The sequence below is a fragment of the Crassostrea angulata genome, chromosome 1 (genome assembly GCF_025612915.1).
Source record: "Crassostrea angulata isolate pt1a10 chromosome 1, ASM2561291v2, whole genome shotgun sequence".
Lineage (NCBI taxonomy): Eukaryota > Metazoa > Mollusca > Bivalvia > Ostreida > Ostreidae > Magallana > Magallana angulata.
In genome coordinates, this window is record NC_069111.1 from 20,126,713 (window position 1) to 20,147,052 (window position 20,340).

At 32.1% G+C, this 20,340-nt stretch overlaps 1 pseudogene; it reads right to left on the bottom strand.

Annotated features, from left to right (window-relative positions):
• Positions 1-2,114: 2,114 nt before the first annotated feature.
• Positions 2,115-18,066, bottom strand: LOC128191633 (titin-like; annotated as a pseudogene).
• Positions 18,067-20,340: the final 2,274 nt, after the last annotated feature.

Genomic DNA, 20,340 nt, shown 5'->3' on the forward strand with positions numbered 1-20,340 from the left:
TCGTAAACTGTACTTCTCCGCAAAGTTTCTACACGTAGACCATGCATGAGTGTATGATGATGAAGTTGAAGCAGTCAAACTGGAGTCCAGAAGTTTGTTCACAACCAGGGTCAACTTGGATAAAGCGGAAGACTGGGAGTCTCGACCGGTTGTTTGTCGACCCAATGTGCTAATTGTAGGAATTGCTTCACCTTGGAACGAGAAAGCAAGTCACATAGTATATTTTCTTTTGATGTTAAATGTTTTGCTTTAAAATAAATATTAAATTCAAGACAACAAGCAACGAGCTGGCGAACAAGAGACATGATATCTTTATCCTTACATGCTTGTTTGTTTATAACATGCACCAATGCCTGATTATCAGTGTTAAATAAAATTCATTTGTTAGTCAACGTTTTTTCCCACATTTATTGCCACAACTATTGGGTAAAATTCTAAGACTACAATATTTTTATATTGCCAATTACTATCCCAGTTTCCATAATCCACTGACTACCGAATACCGCTGCATAACCGATAGAACCCGAAGCAATTTAAATTCATGCGAACTTGACCACTTGTCTGGAAGGAAAATCGAGGATCCATTGAATTTATCAGGAAAACATTCCCAAACTATTAAATCCTCTTTCACCTCTTTTGTCAAGCTTATTTTTAAAAACTGCTTACTGATACCTATGGTAAGGTCTATGAATCTCCTAAGGAATGCTCTGCCTGGCAAAACAACATTACATGCAAAGTTGAGTAAACCTATCAACGACTGTAATTGTGTAAGTTTCAAGCTCTTTTGCGTCTTTGCAAATTGTTTTTTATCTATGCACTTTAGTATTTTGTCATGAGGCAACCTAGACTCCATCTTGCACGAATCCAGCTCATAGCCTAAGTAAGTTATAGTCTGAAGAGGACCACACGTTTTCTCCGGGGATATTGGAACGCCTTTATCAACACAAATTGATAAAAATGCATCCAACTGTCTAACACATGTTCAGGGACAATTATGGATAATAATAAAATCATCTTACACATGAGAAATACACGAAATACCCAGTTTATTTATCGCTATCTACTCTAGCGACGTCGAAAAACGCTCAAAGATCCTACATGAAGAACTAAGACCAAGTTGAAGACATGTATCCACATAATACTTGTTCTTCCATCTAAAACCAACGTATTTGAATTGAGAATAGTTTAAGTTGATTATCCTAAAAGCAGATTTTATATCAGTTTAGCAACAATAAGCACCAACTCCACAGTTCTTGATATGACTGATGGCATCTCCAACCGACGAATATTGAACAAATGATTCCTCGCGTGGAATTCCATCGTTAACTGATTTGTTTCTAGGATAAGATAAATGATAAATCATTCTATACTCACCTGGTACCTTTTTCTCTACCAAACCTAATGGGGAACATTGTATGTCAACAAATGGTTTAAAATCAGATGGACCTTACACTCTACCCGATGAAACTTCTTTAAGAATCTTTTCTTCAATCATATCCGGACAAATAAAAGCTGATCTAAGATTTTGAGATTCTACACCAGGACATTCACCAACAAAACCTAATTAAAAATCATTTGAAAAACCATTTATTAAACAGTTTGTGTCAGTTTTGTCGTAACCAGACATCCATTCTGCAAGTCTATCTGGTTTGATTGGTGTTGGGCCCTTGCTTGGTAAGAGGCTTACACGAATTAGCGAATTTGGTTGGTTGTGGTGATTGATACTTAAATTTTTATAGGACAGGAAAGGGCCTCTGAACCTGTTTTGTGCACTGGATGAAAGGGTGCGAGCCACCACAGTTGTAACACCTGTGCTGAAAACGACAGGAAAGACCTGCATTGCACTGCTTACCTGAGTAGAACTGGAAACAAGCTCCTCTGGGGATTGTTTTACTCAATTCGTTGTGTGGGTTGGTTGTTTTGATAGATTGAGAAGAAGTGAGGCGTGCGTTTACGTACAGTTTCATATGAACATCTCCCCACTGCACATGGCCTTGTTCAATTAAGGATTGGAAGTCCTCATCGTAACTATACCAGTTACCTTTTGCATCTGCAATGTCCCTGACCGCTTCTAGATGTTTTGCGAGTTTTTGTTCGTGTGGATACTTTATGCACTAAATAGCCATATACCTATTCCAAGCTGTAAGCCAGCCGTTCATAGAAGACAATTCTCCATCAGTATCCTCTCTCTCCACCTGGTGAATTGTAAGCATACCTGGCTTCAGTGAATTTTCTACCTGAAGGGAACGTTTTTCCTTACCTTGTTTGTTCCGGAGTAGCAGACTACCAAAATCCACGTACTGCTTAGACCAAATCTTTGATTTCAATTTATCAGGTACACGAGTTTCAATGGCGATGGATGTACTAACAAAACCACTGGTGGACCTACCTGATGTTATCTTATCAGATTGATTAACCATTGCTGTCTCGACCGTTTCTTGTATTGCGTTATCCCTATTGATATTTGAATTAGTACTAGAAGCACATGCAATACTCCCATGACTAATGATGGCAGTTGGCTGGAGAGCATTGAACATATTCAAAATTTCCTCCTTCAGGTTCGCGGTATCTTTTTCCGTGACCTCTTTTGAAATGGTTTCCAAAATCCCCGGAGAGATGATAGAAGGAGAACTGGATTGTAGTACTGAGGTATCCTGAGATTGTTTTCCTCTTTTGGCAGATGTTCGTTTCGTCAAATCTGTAGATTTCCGCTTAGGTGCCATGACAAACACTGTTGAAAATAACTGCTGTGCTGGAATAAGCAAATGGTATTTAGGTACACCTTTAAAAGGTGATAATAATGGATTTTTTTTAATTAATTGCACAAATATGTCTTTAATCATACAGCATAAGTGCAACGTAATTATTATAAGATAAGATAGAATGGTGTTGTATGAATGAACACAAAACAAATGCAGTCTTGATAGGAGAACGAAAAAAAAGGAAATATAAGGCCTCGTTTAGAGAACCAAATGCGGTCTCGTTAAGAGAACCAAGAACGGACTCGTTAAGAGGACCAAAACAAGGCCTCGTTTAGAGGACCCAAATGCGGTCTCGTCAACAGAACCAAATGTGGTCTCGTTAAGAGAACCAAGAACGGCCTTGTTAAGAGAACCAAAACCAGGCCTCGTTAAGAGGACCAAAACAAGGCCTCGTTTAGAGGACCCAAATGCGCTCTCGTCAAGAGAACCAGATGCGGTCTCGATAAGAGAACTCAAAATGGCCTCGTCAAGAGAACCTAAACGGCCTCGTTAAGAGAACCAAAAAGCTCTCGTTAAGAGGACCAATGCAGTCTCGTTTAAAGAACCCGAAAATATCAATGGATGACATAGAAAGAACTCATGTAGAGAAAAAACATAGATAGTATGAGCAGTAGTTAAACGGATGATTTTTTTTTTAAAGATTTTTTTAATTTTTTATATTTTATTATTATTATTTTTTTGCTTTTTTTTGTTGGGGTTTTTTTGGTTTTTTTTTTTTTTTAGTTTTTTCGTTTTTTTTCCCATATCTATTGCTCTGCAAATGTGAAAATATAATGGAGTTTATAGAAAAATTCTGAAGTGTCGGTGACATATTGCGACCAATTAACTTAGCGTGCCCTTGAAAGAATGAGACCACGCAAGCTGCGATACAAATGAACATTGCCTTGCTTGTTTAAATGGACGCCGTCTGCTAAGAATTTATGATCGCAATATTTGTCTGATGCTGGTGAAGGAAACAATCCATTATGCTACCAAAAGGACGCATAATCCAAAATGGTTATGTCTTCTTGATAAGAGCGTTGGCTGCATCGACAAATTGATTATAATCAAATGACTGCCTTAATCTTTGAAGTAATTTACAAACATGAATCTGTGAAACACTACACCTTTTATGCAAAACTGATACAACTGCTAAGAGTTTCAAGCAAGTTCCTTCGGTGAATATAATCGTCTAACGTCATTGTCCCCAACCATAAGAATGATATGATCCGGCTGGAATGTTTTAATGAAAGGTACATTATGACGTAAACTGCCATCAATAGTACGACCCCCTGTTGCTTTGTACCTTATTTCATGTAAGTTAATACCCAGATCCTTACCATACCTTAAATCTTCATCATCAATAGGAAAATGATGGAAACGACGGACAATGGAGTGTCCAAGAATCAAAACTGTGGTTGATTTCATTGTAAGAGTATAAGATAATAAAATTGTTTGTAATAGATTAGTGACGAACATACAAACATAAGACTTAGAGTATATACAACGCTTACCGTTTGAATTTTTAAAGAAATGGTCCGAAGGAACAGAATCAGTATTCAAAGGTGTTACCCGTGCGGCGTCCTGAAAGAAAGTGAATTAGCGCGTCTTTCCAAACAAAGATAGTCGCTAAAATTCCCGCGTTTAATGTCATTGGCCAAATGATGACACCAACAATAGTTGACCAAATAGAGCATTCTCTTCTTCTTGATAATACACATTTAAAATTGCGATAACTCGTGCGAAAAATTGGAAACTCAATATATATAAAGCATTTTAAGTAAACCTAAGTAAAATTCCTTTCATCAAAGCACTGTTGAAAAACTTCCTGTTACTTTATTAAAGGAAATATACACCAATTTGGAAAAAGGACTTGTATCGTTGTTTTGACATTCAACATATGTATGAATGATTTGGAAACATTCCGGACATGAATAATTTTTGTGATCCTTTTAACTTCGGCATCGACGATATCTAACTCTAGAGGTTAATATGTCTCTCTTTCAAGTCTCAAATAACCACAGTACATTTCACTCTTACGTTTTATTATAAGCACAGTGTAGACGGTTAAGGAGGGGCCATTGAGTGGCTAATGAATAACGTTGTTAAGATTTGTCTTTTAGCACAACAGTACGATTTATCGTTTGCTAACTAAAATTTTCAAATACATGTAGTATAGTTTTAGTGGCATCCAAAGCCGATTTAATATATGTTCTTAAGCTGGGGGTTAAGCACATAAAATTTTCAATTTTGTTAAATTTACATGTACAACTTACAAGTGACATTTAAGAAGACCATTTAAAAAAGAAAGTTTGTATTTCCTTTACCTCTCTCTCTATATAAATCAAAAACTTTCATTATCTGCCTCCACCACTACCTTCGTAGTCTCACACTCACAAAATACAGAAATGCATTTCACCGATTTTTCGTTTACTCCTTTCTATTGTTTTTCAATATATTCCAATATTAAAAGTTATCATAACATATACTTACAGATTCCTCGCAGATTCCTCGTTTCTTTATTTAGATTCAATAAGTTTATAGCGAGGGCAGATTGCCGTCACAAAGGAAGTTCAGTTGACCAATGAGCGGGGAAATGAAAGAACTTACCTTCACATTTACGAAGAATTTTTTTGACTGCATCCAAGCATTTGCTTACGCTTCCGTAGAGCTATGCAGATAAAGAATGACCTTTCACTCGGAATTCACGATTTCGTGAAGTTTGTCGACTCGTTTTGAGTATCACCCAAATTTTGATTAGAATCAAAGGAGTTTTCGTACTTTGTCGAGCAACGTATATGTTAACACAGCAAAAGAAGGTTTATGTAGTAAGAACAATAGATTTTACTTGCTAACTTTGGATTCTGGGCGGGGATAAATGTATTTATAGGAGACGATATTGTTTTAAGGTGGGACAAGTCTATGATATGACAATGGTACACTTGCCCCAACGGTCACATAGTAAAACATAATAATAGTTCCGCTTCAGTACACAATAACGAAGCACAGTCATTCACAGAATATCTTTCCTTGACCGGTAATCATTTATTAACGCAATATTGGTCATGTTGTACAAGTGGTTTTTTGCGCGCAGGTAAAATTTTCAATAGTTACGCGGTAAGCTTAAAATCGCGAAAAATACCCCTGCACATATGGTCACAAAAACTAGAACTTAAGAGTGGTAAATCACTCATCAACTATCACTATAACTATTATAAATGTTACTTGTATATATAATCACAAAGAAGATGGGGATAGCAAAGCCCAAATGCCTGTTTGGTTTAGTCGTAAAATTAAATTTCAAATTCATATTTTTTCAGTTAAATCTATTTGAAAATGTTATAATAAACGCATGCAAATTCACAATTCTAACAATAATCAGCTAATTTGGAATGTGCAACAAACGACTTTAAAAACAATATATTAATAGGTTTTGGTGATATCAAACCCACCCACCCTAAAATCCCTTGTTCTATTAGTTTACCTAATGTCTGGTGCTCTAACCACTGAACCATTTCAGTCACACGAAGTGTGTTTTTAAATGCTATATTGGACTTTGGCCACGAATATACGAACTTGTGTTATTTTCTCCACGTTTTTCTTGATCAAAATCGGTTTGTTTTCCATTACACCTGAATTAGACTATGACAACATTTGGAGCACAGACCCACTCTTTAAAAGAAAAGGCATTGAAGGTACAATGACACTATTTAGGGGTTTTAATACGCATACGCAATTGTAAATCAACATATTTTAAGTATTTAACATAATTATGTGTGGGTTACAAATCGAAGTTTTGTTAAATACACATTGAATTGAATGATTAAATTTTTTTTTATCAGATTTGATGATATTTTGATTTTTCAGTATCTTATACAGGAATTTTACACGCCTCATCCATCCATCTCCTTGGTACGTTTGTATGTTTAAGGTTTATAACGATTGGACAAAAGAAATAATCATTTATCTAAGCAAGGCACAATGTAATTGTCTTACCCCTACCAGTAATGTAATCAGTGCTGCAATCTGTATTGCCAATATCTGTAGAAATAATATCAGTAAAGACGATATTTGTCTCCAAGGTGATGTTAATAACCTTCTGTTCATATTTGTTGTAAATTATTACGCTGTAATATCCCGTCAGAGAAAGCAAAACACTTGGATCTGTAACATGGCTCACATCAATGATCAAGTTATTATAAGGCCAAGATATCTTCCAATGCTTATTACTTTCGATTTTCCTTTCATTTCCTTTATGGTCTGTAAACATCCATTGGTATTGCAGAGTGAGAACGGGATCCGTATGATCAGCAACCACTGTAAGAACTAGTGGCTTACCTACCATAATCTTATAACTATCCAGAGGGCGCTTCCAGATTGTAATTGAATCTGAAATTATTACCAAAAAATAAGCATTTAATTATTTTACTTCGTGTGGAACAAGGTTGCAAAACAATCTTTCCTTCAATATCAATGCAAATACCATTCTTCGAGAGAATATTCATCAATGGGCAATGCGTTTCATTAAACATATGGTTTTGAAGCAACCACGAACAATGATGATTCTACATTAAGGAAGGAGTCTTTTCTGATTTTCGACTTGTCAAACGTAAATTTGATTAATTGTTCATTATATCAAGATGAAAGATAATTAGAATAGTATATTTTTCTTTCTTATTTACTATCATAAAACTTGTCATAGAAAAACATATCAATGTTTAGAATCTTACAAGGACTATATTTTTGGCGTTATATTGGCGTACGAAAATATCACACGTTTCCCAATTCAGAATTGCTGCAGATTAATAAGTCTGTTTTAGTATTCTAAAAACAATAATATTTATGTTGGAATGTTTTTACTAATGTGAACTAAGAAAATAATACTTGAGTTTCAGAATATGTTTTTAAAATATGATTTGCCTATCAAATTACATTTTTATATGCTTTTAAAAACTCCCATTCGATACATTGATTTTTGAGAAAAAATCACTAAAATCAGTTTTCCTCTTTTATTGAATGGTCAATATATTAGCTTTTCTGTCAATTTATATCGTTACATAAAGTCTTCATAATACAAAAAAATCAGAATCTTTTATTATTGGAAGCATAATTTTTTTTTATCAAAATGTCACCAAAGTTTAAGAAAATTAGAGGAAACGCGGGCTAAGCAATATCAATTTTAGTATAAATATTTATTCAAATTTAGTATAAGCTGATAGACACTCTGATATTCTATCATTTCATTGAAGAATAGAATCTTCAAATATTAAACAAATGTCTACAGAACTGCAAAGAGCTACACTTATTTTAATCATCCTTTACGTTGACAAAAAAAGGTTGTGACCTTGACCTGACCTTTATGCAAAATCAAAAAAGTCAAATTTGATTAAACTGATAGAATCATTTGGTAATATGATCCGTTTGACTGTGTCATAATTTAATGAATTTCTTATAATAATAAGTAGGTTTAATAACGAGAAGACTACTTCCTTAAGCAGTCTAAGCTAATGTGTCTATTCTAAGGTAGAAGTTTGATGTTCAAAATTTAAAATGAAATGTAATTGACTTTCTTATTTCATTGACATTGTCTATGAGCTTTCTCTTGAACAATTTAAATAAAAACGTATAAAAATATATAGAAATAAAAATATTCAGCACCTTACCAATAACCTTGAGTATTGCCTCTTTCAGTAGAACCCCCTCAATGTTTTTCGACATACATTGGTAAACCCCTGTATCTGAACTCCATTGAACATTCGACAAAGTCAACACTTGGTTGTTTTCTCTTAATAGGTACTTAACTAAATTGCAAGTGTTAAAAAAATAATAACTTTAAAATGATCCACACACACACAGATAAATATATATATATATATACCAACAGTGCAAAAAAGCGTTCAGGAAATATTAATGATTATTTCAAATATCTGAGGAAGTATTAAAATGGGATTTCTTTATAAGTAACCCTTTGTAAAAGTCTTCAACGTGTTTATCTGACCAATTACAAAAGATAAAAAATACAACCTCCGTCAATCTGCAAATCAACTCCATTTTTTTTTCCATAACGGTGGGGTCGGTGGTACTTCATTAGGCAATGACTCGGGCTCACAGCGAAACATGGCCTCCTTTCCTTCTAGTACCGTCAGATCTTGCATTTGATTGTTCCCCCTCAGAAAGGGAGCAGCTGTAAATCACAAATAACGAACAATTAAAGGTTTTGTGTTCACATACCAATTTTTGCCAAACTGGTTATATGGTGAAATTATTAAAATTCTTGTAGAAAAACTTTCGTTGACTGTACGTAAGCTTTGTATAATGGGAATGTAATTTCGTGAATTTAAGTTTTAATGTATTAGATATCAAGATTGTGTTTCATAATTCGTTTCGTGATGTTAATTTGTAGTACCCGCGATATCCAAAAAATAGCAAATTCTTTTTACTAATTGCATGATATTACTATATACTATTATGCAACTTAAGTAAAAACCAAAACAATACAAGAATGGCATAAAATAAAAATCTTACACGTGACATTTAGAAAGACACTTTCGTTTCCCCTCGACCCTTTACAAGTGTAAACTCCTTCATCTGTTGGCTTTGCTTCCCAAATTGTAAGAACTCTACTAAAGTCACTGATTTCATATTTGCCGACGGTATTGCTGATGATTGTCTGTTTAGGGGAAATCCATATAATGTCTGCGACTGGACTGTAATACAAACATTGAAATTTATATAATCCTTTCTGGTTTATTTTCTTTTGGTCATTTTGAAATGCTGGTACCTAATGTACAAGTTTTGCATTAGTAGTGTTTAAATAGGTAATAAGAATCTATAACCTACAAATGTTTAATATGTGGATTTGTATATAAATAAACAAGTGACTTTGAATTTGAAGATACATTTATAGAATTTTACACTTAATTAGTTATATTGTACATAATATCATATTATTTTAGTGATCGATGATTATGGATAATAATGGATAATATTAAACTTTGGCCTTAAAATTTTTATAAGAAACCAAAACTAATAAATATTTATTATTTCTTTATAATAAATAATTTTTTTTTTTTTTACATTTTATGAAAAGGCAATGATAAACGCATTGTCAAATAAAAACTCTTTCTCGTTTTCAAGTCCTTTTCCGTTCGCGAAGTAATTACGTGGAAGAATTTTATTAAATCGCAACAATATGTATGCATACATCAATGGGGAACTGCATGCTTTTATGTATGACTTTTGATTTTATTCTACAACATAAGGTTTGATCAAATCAGCATTACAGTATCAAAATCAAAATATTTGGACAATTAGGTACAGTAGATATTGCACAAAAATCTGTCAATTTTTATCCACATATTTTTATTGTAAATACCAAGCCACTTTTCTGATTTAGTATTTCTGAGATTTTCTCTCTTCTTATCTAAAAAGATTTTTTTCCCTTAAAAAATTCCTCTTTTTGGCTTCATTTTTTTTTTCAGAGAACCATGGTTTGGTCAAGCTTTAATTTGCAAAACCCGTGCTTTCACACAAGTTTCAGCTTTTTAAGCTAATCAATTGACAGCAAAAAAAAAAAAAGAATTCAGTATACTCACTATCCGGAAAATATGCATCTCAGTACGCCCTTTTTACCAATTAGAGCTTTGCCATTTTCTTTGAACACAAGGGCGGAGTCAACTTCAGAAACATTTGTTACGGCTGAAAACATTTAAGGGTATGTAAACAGGTACACGCTGATATAAACTTTCATTCAGTAACGATTTTGTTGTTTCTTTAACAATATAGTTAATTTCTTTTCGAGTATATGATTCATGATTTCACACCTGTTTTACATAAAATTATGTTAACCGCAATGGACTACTGAATGTATATTAAAATATATTAATCCTGCTTTACATCATACAAATTCAAAAGATACTGTAAGTCATTAGTATTTTAGTTATAACTTTAACAGACACGATAACACAGAGTGATACAAGTTCATTGACGAAACGTTAAAGTAGTCTGAAACAAAACAATAACTGTACCACTCACTGTCAATCTTAAGACTTGTTTGACTTCCAACAACCAATGTCTTAAGTTGCTCATGCCACACCCCACAACTGTACTGTTGACCGGTCCAGTCACTCATACTTGTCCAAAGAAAATGAAGATCACCTATTAACAAATAACGTAGTATTTAAATCTCGTCATTTAAATGTAGCACGGTTCCTGTCTTTATAGAATTTTATAAAAGAAATTATAATCACTCCAATTATTTTATTAACCATTAAACTAAACTAAGATATCGACCATGTTAGATTCTCTATTGAAAAAGGTAATTTTCAATTAAAAGAAATCTGCTTTAATTTTTTGGCATATAAGAATATATACTTATAAAATAAGGCATATTGCAAATAAACTAAAATGCGCCGGTGTAACGAAGAATATTGACCCGGGTTGAAAATTGACCCGGGGGGTCATTTTTCAACGTTGAAAATTGAGACCAAAATCGTGAAATTTATACCCGGGGTCATTTTTCAACGGTATGAGAAAGATTTTTCTAAACTCTGATGACCTCAACCCGTTGAATATTGATCCTGTTGAGAATTGACCCAAACCTCAGAGTTTTGATCTGAACTGGAACTTACTCTACACGGTTTAAATGTACAATCATGCACATATTTGAAAGTTTCAATTTTAAAATGTACATACTGTCCGATACATATGCGGACGTGGCTAATTTCTTTTAGGCTGATATGTCCATTTAATCATTTAGTTTTTAGATTGAAAATATGATATCCATTTATTATTACAATACAGTAAAACACGCTTAAAACGAAGTCCCAGGGACGGGTAAGTTAACTTCGTTATAAGCGTAATTCGTTATATCCGTCAATTTTACAACATGAAATAGAGACTTGAGGACTGAAATTCATTTCGCTGTAAGCGTCAATTCATTATAAGCGTGTTCGCTATAACCGTGTTTTACTGTACTATGTAAAAGCTAAGAAGATGACCGTTTGCTTCGGAATGGAGCAGGCGAGTAGGGCTAGAATACTTTTTGACATAGATGACATGGTTTTTATTCCCTCATGTGACATAATTTAAAGTTTAAACTTGTCACAATCTCTGATAAATATATCTAACAAACATATTGCCCGTTATCGTCACTTTTAAGGCAATTCAACAGAGCTCTGTTCGACAGGCACCTGGCGTTGTATATTTTTCTAATAATTGAAAATATATAACCTCTATACTGCTTTATTGGGTAAAGGGTATATATATATATTTATATCAAGACAAAAGGGTATAATGTCAGATACCTATGCTTAATTTGAAGAAGTCAGAATATTTCACTGACAAAATAATAAATGATTGGTTGTCATATTTTTATCCTTTTTCATATATAATGCTTTTTAAATACGTATATATACAGCATATACATATTTACACATGTTTTTAATTTTTTACGACTTAACAATAATTTTTCATAAACTTGTCTGATTAACTTTATTGAAGCACCATCCAATTTTCTGCATATACAGTCATGGTTCTTCTTAAAAATGCAATTTATTTCTATTATTTTGAGTTTTCAATTCTATTATTTACCTGTAAATTAGAAACACAGACAACTGACGTAATATATTTGCTCAAAATTAAAATCATATACCCTCTACAGCAAAAATGTTATCAATTTAAAAAAAGTAGGTTTGCATCTAAATATACAGTCGGAGGATTGTTGATCTAATTATATTAATGGTATATACATTAAAAAGGTATGCGAAAAGTATACAACTGATAGATATGTTGTTTGGAGCAGCTGTATCAAGGAAAAATCCGAATTGCTTAAACATGTACAAATTGAAGCAACCAGGACAGTGACAGGGATCAGAGTTAATTCTTCTAAAATAGTTTTATATAGTGAGCTTAATTTGGAAACCTTGCAATCTCGAAGGGATAACCATGAACTAATTATATTCTACAAGAATATAAATGGTTTAGCACCACAAGATATGTTAGATTGAATTCAATCATATTTTCTTACTGAACATGCATATAATCATAGATCGAATTAGCTTTTTTACTATCTACCACTATATACTTATTACAATAGCTTTGCTCCGTCTACATGTAAATTATGGAATAATCTTCATGCAGAAAAGAAAATTTCATCAACTTTATCGTTCTTTTAAGTCAAAACTTAAAAAACAAAATATACCTAGAGCTTACAAACCTTTCAGTTAAGACAATAGGAAATATTATTTTACGTCAATTACGGAATAAAGCTAGTAAAACTTACTTATTTAAGGATTTTTTTCTGATGTGAGTCGATGTTTATACTGTGGGTCTGAATCTGAAGGAAATGTGATTTTTCCCCTGAATATCCAAGATACACTCAACAAAGAGACGAACTTTTTAAACAAGTTATTGACATTAGTGTACCATTTTATATGAACTAAATACTTTATGGTAGTCCTGATTTTTCATATAGATAAAATTGTAAAATTGTTTCCCATGTTAGATCTCCAAAGCGTTTTTGATTCTCTTAAGGTACACTATTTAAACCTTTAATATACAGTTCCCTTTTATTTACTGTTCTTTTTAAACGGGCTGGATCATGAAAATCTCATTCTTATGTTTGTATCTCAGCAGGTATAAATGAAGGTGATATGTTTGTGTGAGTGAACATGTCTACCAACAATATGTAATACAATCATATATGATAAATATTAAGATAATTATTTAATATTCAAGTACCTCATGTCTTATATACACATAATATACACATTTAACACGTTTGAATTAAATTAATAATGTAGGTGGCTGTAATAGGAAGGTCAATCATCTACTCCAACGCTGCTGTATGATTTTCTACTACTTATTTCTATTCAAAAAATGCAATTTACCAATTTATTGACGAAAACAATTACTGTTAGTAAATTTATGGTAATTTTTTGTGATTAAAGCAATTTAGAAACTTTAAAGCAAAATTCTATTGTCATCCTGTACAAAAATTAGGTTGCTAACTTGCTACAGATTCCATGAAGCAGAATCGTTAATGCCTAGAAAAATTAGCGATTTGATGATATTTAGTTACATCAAAAGTTATTCTAACGGAACAAACAAAACACCAAAAATTGGCTTTCAAGATATAGTTACTACAGCATTGTTCATGAAAGAGTACAATCATGTTAGCATATCATCATTTTGTAAACTGTTATTGGCTGGATGGGTGTGAATACAAAATTCAGATAGTCACAGTTTTAACAAACTGAGTGGGTGCAAACACAAAAATCTCAATATGACATACTGTAATTTTTTTTATTTACACCCACTCAGAAAATTTACAATGAACAATATCAAAGTTTCAATTTACTGGGTGAACGTAAAACCAAAATTAAATAATATGACGTATTGTAATTTTTTAAAATTATTTATATTTATACGCTTCTCCAGCAAATTAAAAAAAAAGAGTTTTACTGAATTGAATATTTTAACGTGTAACCATGTATACTAATATTATTTAAAAACATATATTTCTTTAAAAATATATAGATATCACACACGGCAATTATACGCGAAAGTTAATTAAGAATAAAATAGTCATTACATGTACATATTTAAAGTGATACTATGTTAATTCAAAAAATAATTATTTATTAAGTCTCATTTTAACAACCCCCCATGTAAATCTAAAGAATAAATATATAAAAACTGATATTTTTTAATTAAATAAACTCAAGTTATAATATTGATTCGTTAATTTGTGCTTCTTTGCTGTTGAATTTTGAACCGGTCTCATGATCAAAATTCCACGATGCGGGTCAATTTTCAACGGATTAGGGTCTTTATTCAACACCTTTGGTCTCAATATTCAACGTTGAAAAATGACCTCCGGGTCAATTTTCAACCCGGGTCAAAATTCTTCGTTACACCGGCACCAGAGTAACTGCTTACCCCTTTGATATTTCAACACATGTGAGATGATGTCAGTTAGGTATAATTGAATTTAATTTTAAGTTATTACTGTGAAATTAATCAAAAACCTACGTTTATTTCCAATAAACAAGCCCGAAAAAGCAAAAAATGAGAATAAGGTGGTGGACAGGCTTTGGCGGATCCAAGTCAAGGGTAGTTTTGATCAAAATATACACTTGCAATGAAATAATATTGACTAATTACGTAAAGAGTAAATAAATTTACTGTGAGCCTATTTAGAAAATACACAGAAGATTTGACAAATGTTGAGTAAATAAAATGAGTTCATTCGTTTCTTCAGTGGTTGATTTTAGTTTTGATACTCATTCGCTTGCGAAGCACGAATTCTGGTGAGAGAATGGGATAAAACTTTCCAGAACGGGATAACCAAGAACGCGGATTGACTAATTAACAAAAAGTGTAGAACAATTTCATCATGCATCGCGGGCAGATACCTTGGATCGGACTTCGTTTAATACAAAAAGTTAACAAATTAAATGGAACAATTAATACTATTTTATTATTGATGGAAAGAACTTTTCAGAACGGGGTGCCAAGAAATGGGTTTACTAATTGACATCATTGCGGAAAGTGTTGGGCGAGTTAACCATCGGCTTTAACCATCTACTTTGAATCTGACAACAATGTATGCATGCAAATGAATAATAAAGCACAACCTAGCCTGTTTTGATTTGAGTTCATGCATTTTCATACCACGACAGATTGGTTGTACACCTTAAATATTAATGAACACATAAATGTATTCTACGTCTAAATACTGTCAATCGCAACTTCTCAGGAAGTTACGATTGCTATACTGTATTGATAAATGATGGAAATTAAATGAAGATCCCCCCTCCGGATTGTTTTTCTTTTTTCCCTGAAATTCTTATCTTCGAAAGTTATAGAAATTATATTGAAAATTGACCTAAAGAACCAAATTTAGAGAGAGATACACTTAGTCTAAATACATATTTACTGGTTTGAAATAAATACATGTAGAATTTTTAAAAAAGTATATTTTTTTTCAAGTCAGCTGCAACAGGCCGGATTAAGGCCACGTACATGAACATGTATATATTATCATTTCAGTTTAGATTTTTCATCCCTGTCCGCTCCTCTAAATATCTAACAATGCAGTTTGTTTTTTATTATTTCAATTTTAGAGGATTATGGTAAGAAAAAATTTGGACAAAGTATATACAAAAATGAAAAATAATATGATTCAACGTATTAAGCATTATATTAAGATAATGTATAAAACGTTAAATCCCGCGCTTGTGCAGTGTTTCATCTAGTCCTATATAAAAGAAGGGGGCAATTCAGATAAATTCTTAAATTGCTATATAAAATTGATAGACAAGAAGATAGAATAAGTCGGATTTGTGCACTGACAAAGAAAATAAACATTCACTTTTAACGCATTAATATGGAGTATAAAAGGCTTGTATATTTATGAAGAACAATATTATATAAAATGTAACTTTTACAAACCATTTCCATCGACTTCAATCCTTTTATCTATTTGCGCATTGGTCTTAGTTCCTTCTCCGATTTTCCATTCTACTCTACAAAGTGAGTCTGGCAAACATATTGGCCTGTCTCGACACTGTACTTAGCAATGCTCATATTGTTTACATCGTACCTCTTGAATTTGACCAGCGGGGAAAGATCCTTGTCCTGCAAAAAAACTCGTCTTGGATCTAAATGCTACATTTTTATCTTAAACACACAACCCATAAACAAGCCATATACATTGAGAAGTAACAAAAATACAATATTGCTTCGTGAACATTAAAAGTTTGCTTTAACTAACTTGATTCCATTATTTTGAAAGGCGTTGAAAGTGATGTTCCATAAGCATTAGAAGCAAAACATTGATAAGTTCCGTAGTTTTCGTTCTGCATCTTGACAAATTTAAGGATTCCTGTTGATTTGTCTATTGTAACAAAATGAGTATTCTGTACAACAACTCCCTCTTTTTCCCAGACATATCTGTTGAATTAATCAATTGATGCATTTAACAATAAATTTCAAATATTTGAAACGTGAGACATCTTTTATTGTAAGTAAACATAAAACTATTTTTATGTACCATGCAAAAGCATCTTGCTGTCAGTTTAAATCATATCTTGGAATATCGAAGGTATCAATTTTCAATGAATTTTTCATTTGTACAAACTGAAAGAGATTCCAAGTAGTACTTATAATATAACTAGTGCTTATTCCAAACATTTTTGCATCAGTTGAACATTGAAGAATCATAGTTGAACGATAGTCGCGATATTAACTATCCTTATTACGATATTCTACAATATGCGTAAACCGTCCCTGTTTTAAGTTCTGTTTTGTAATGTGATTAACATGAAAGAAATTGATTAACGTAACACTTATTTGAATTGGAATTGTAGTTATTTGAAAATACCTGGAGAGTTTGACTTTACATTTATCTCACCCAATACTAGTAGCTTATGTACGCTTTCACACCCAACATGCACACTGTTTGCGATGCTTTATTTTTCGCAATAAGTTGCATTAATAACGCAATATACAATTATTTTTTATCAATTCGTGAAGAAAAATGAATAATGAACTCTCTTGGCATATTTTTATATAACTGTTTCAAATGATTAAATGTTTTCATACTGAATACTTCCATTCTGTGCTGTGCAGTTAAATGAAGCATCAGTCAAGATGGAATCTCGAGGGAAAAAGTATTCATCGTTAAAGGTACTGGTTAACTTTGGAGGCATATGACTAGAATCTGAAATAGAATGTAAATCTAGATTATTAATGAATTTAATTGTGTTTAAGTTTTTAAGTTTGCATTAAACACCCTAAAAGTAAACTGTACACACAACTATATCTATTTACATTTATTTTGCAGTTGTTATTTAAACGCAAACTCGCTAAAGTCCATTTTTTTCTCAGTCTGACCTCAGAAACGTAATACGCCATGTCAATCATTTAACAACTTTGACTATTTCTTTTAAATTTAACAATGACTCATTGTATCGTGAGATATCGTTGATGACTTCAGTATTATCGTGGATAGCACCATCTAAGTGTTTAATATGGTACACAATTTGACAAACATGTCGTACCTGACAGCAACACATGACACTGTGTTTCGTGTTTTGCTATAAGGTAAAACTCTACATGCCTTAAATAAAATATGTCAGCTTTGATTATTAATATAGAGTAAAAGGTCTTTGATTTTAGATAAAATGTTTCAGCGTAAATTATTTATCAAGAGTTATATATATGTCAATATAATTCTGTAACAAGTGTTTATTTTACCTTGGCCGATGACAGTACAGATGAGAGTCTGTAGAAACAGTCCTAGAAAAAGTGTCCAATCCATTGGTTGTTTGGTACACAAACTACTAATAATGGTCAAAGTAAACAAATTTTATTTCTCTCTCTGCTGATTATCTACTTTCCTATTTTGTTGCTTCATGTACCACAGTTTATCAAGGCAAATATTTGTTTATAAATTAAACTGAATCACCCAACCCAGTATATATACATATACATGTAGTATCATTAGCACTGTTTTAAATCACAGTTACAACTTCGGATTTTATATAGCAAATATTCTCTTCCTTTTCCCACAGAATATTTCATCAAAGCACTGTTGAAAAACTTCCTTTTATAGATTTCAAGGAAATATACACCAATTTGGAAATTACACTTTGTATTTTGACATCGTATACATATACGAATGATTTGGAAAACATCCCGGAGATAAGTAATTCTTGTGATCCTTTAAATTTGAGCATAGATGATATCTAACTCGAGAGGTTATGTCTCTCTTTCCAGTCTCAAATAATCATAGTACATTTCAATCTTTTTTTTTTATTATCAGTGGACGGTCAAGGAGGGGCTACTGAGTGGCTTTTGTATTCAGTTGTTGAAAAGTGTCTGTTACCACAACAAGCATTGGCAAATTTTAAAAAACAAAATGAAGTTTATTTTTAGATGTCTTGTGAAATCTGAGACATACATACACGTATCATGGTTCAAGATTCACAAAACTAGATGTGATGATTAACATATTATTTGAAAGCAAACAAAAGGATTGCAACATTAGGGCTACTATGTTGAAAGGTATTTTCGATTCCTATAAGGCGTAACGAAATGCATGAAACTTGCTGTACTAGTATTCGAAAATAAATTATTAAAATAACCCCCCAAAATGAACAATGCATTAGCATGCAAAGTTTAGGTTTTATTTGTTTTTGAATGCATCAAATTGAAATCAAAATATTATTTTCATATTATGAATATATATTTCTTCACAAAGATATGTAATCAAAACATTAAATAAAACAATATTCTTAAAATGGGTCTTAGAAGCTACATCAGTCGGCACGAGATATTTTTGTCTGTTTTTATGAAGGTATATTAAGATTATTTTTAATTAAAAAATAAATATTTTCTGTTTAAGCCAATTAATGTTTTAGACACTTTTTCCACTTCTTTAACAGAAATTAAGTTATTAATACAGATCTGAAAAGCAAACTCGGGACTGGTATTTAAATGTCTGTAACATTCAACACAGATTTTTTTCAAATCGACATATATTATTTCAAAAAATTTAATGTCAATGTACCTCATTAGACCATGAGCTTTAAGTAAAGACTGGATTTTCTTATTCTAAAAGGAGATTACATGCAGACTGATAACAATAGAGTTCCCAATTTTGAGACATTTCTACAACATTTCTACAACATAAAGGGACAAGTTTCAACCTGTTTCTCAATAAATGGTTGTAAAGTAAACACAAATGACCTTTTATAACATTCTAACATTATAATTCTTCAATATAAGTCCGTTGCTGCACAGTTTCAAGTGATTAAAAACTTTAAGGCATTATTTTGTTCTTGTGAACGCAATTTGCATACAATACATAATGTAAAGCCTCATATTAATTGCTCTTTTTATTTCTTGACAGCAACTTTGGTCACTTTTTTTTTACATGTATTAACAAATCAGTTAAACAAATGTTCAAAGTTTGGTCCACATGTGTATAAGATAGGCTGATATCCCCTTTAAGATAAAAAAAAACCAAAACACTTCTTGTTGTCTGTTCTTCTATTGATGATAATTGAATTGTACACAACGATTGATACAAAATTATTGGCAAACGTTTACAATAATTTATGTAAAGCGTGGTTTAATATGGTTAGCTTTATTTTAATTTAAAACAGCTGATAGTGAACTTTTTTATAAAATGGTGAATATATCAACACATACATGTATCAAGAATGTATACAAAGCAGACTCATTTATTAATTATTTCTAGAATCTTATTTGTAAGAAATCACTTTGCTGAAAAGTACAAAGCATTTAACAAAAAAAAAAGGTATCTCATGGTCTTATGGCAACCAAAACAGCGTCTTTTGACATTGAAAACAGCACTCGTTAAAAAAAGAACAAAAAAGGCTTGTCGAAACAATGAAATTTTAAATCAGGTGACTTATCGAATATCGATGTACAACAGATAAGCTGATTCAAAAGGGAATGTTTACTTATATAACGAAAATGCTGTAGTAAATTATATTACAATCTGATTTGATTATCTATTTGTACTGATTTATATATGTTCACTTAGGAAAGTCTTTTGCCGAAATTT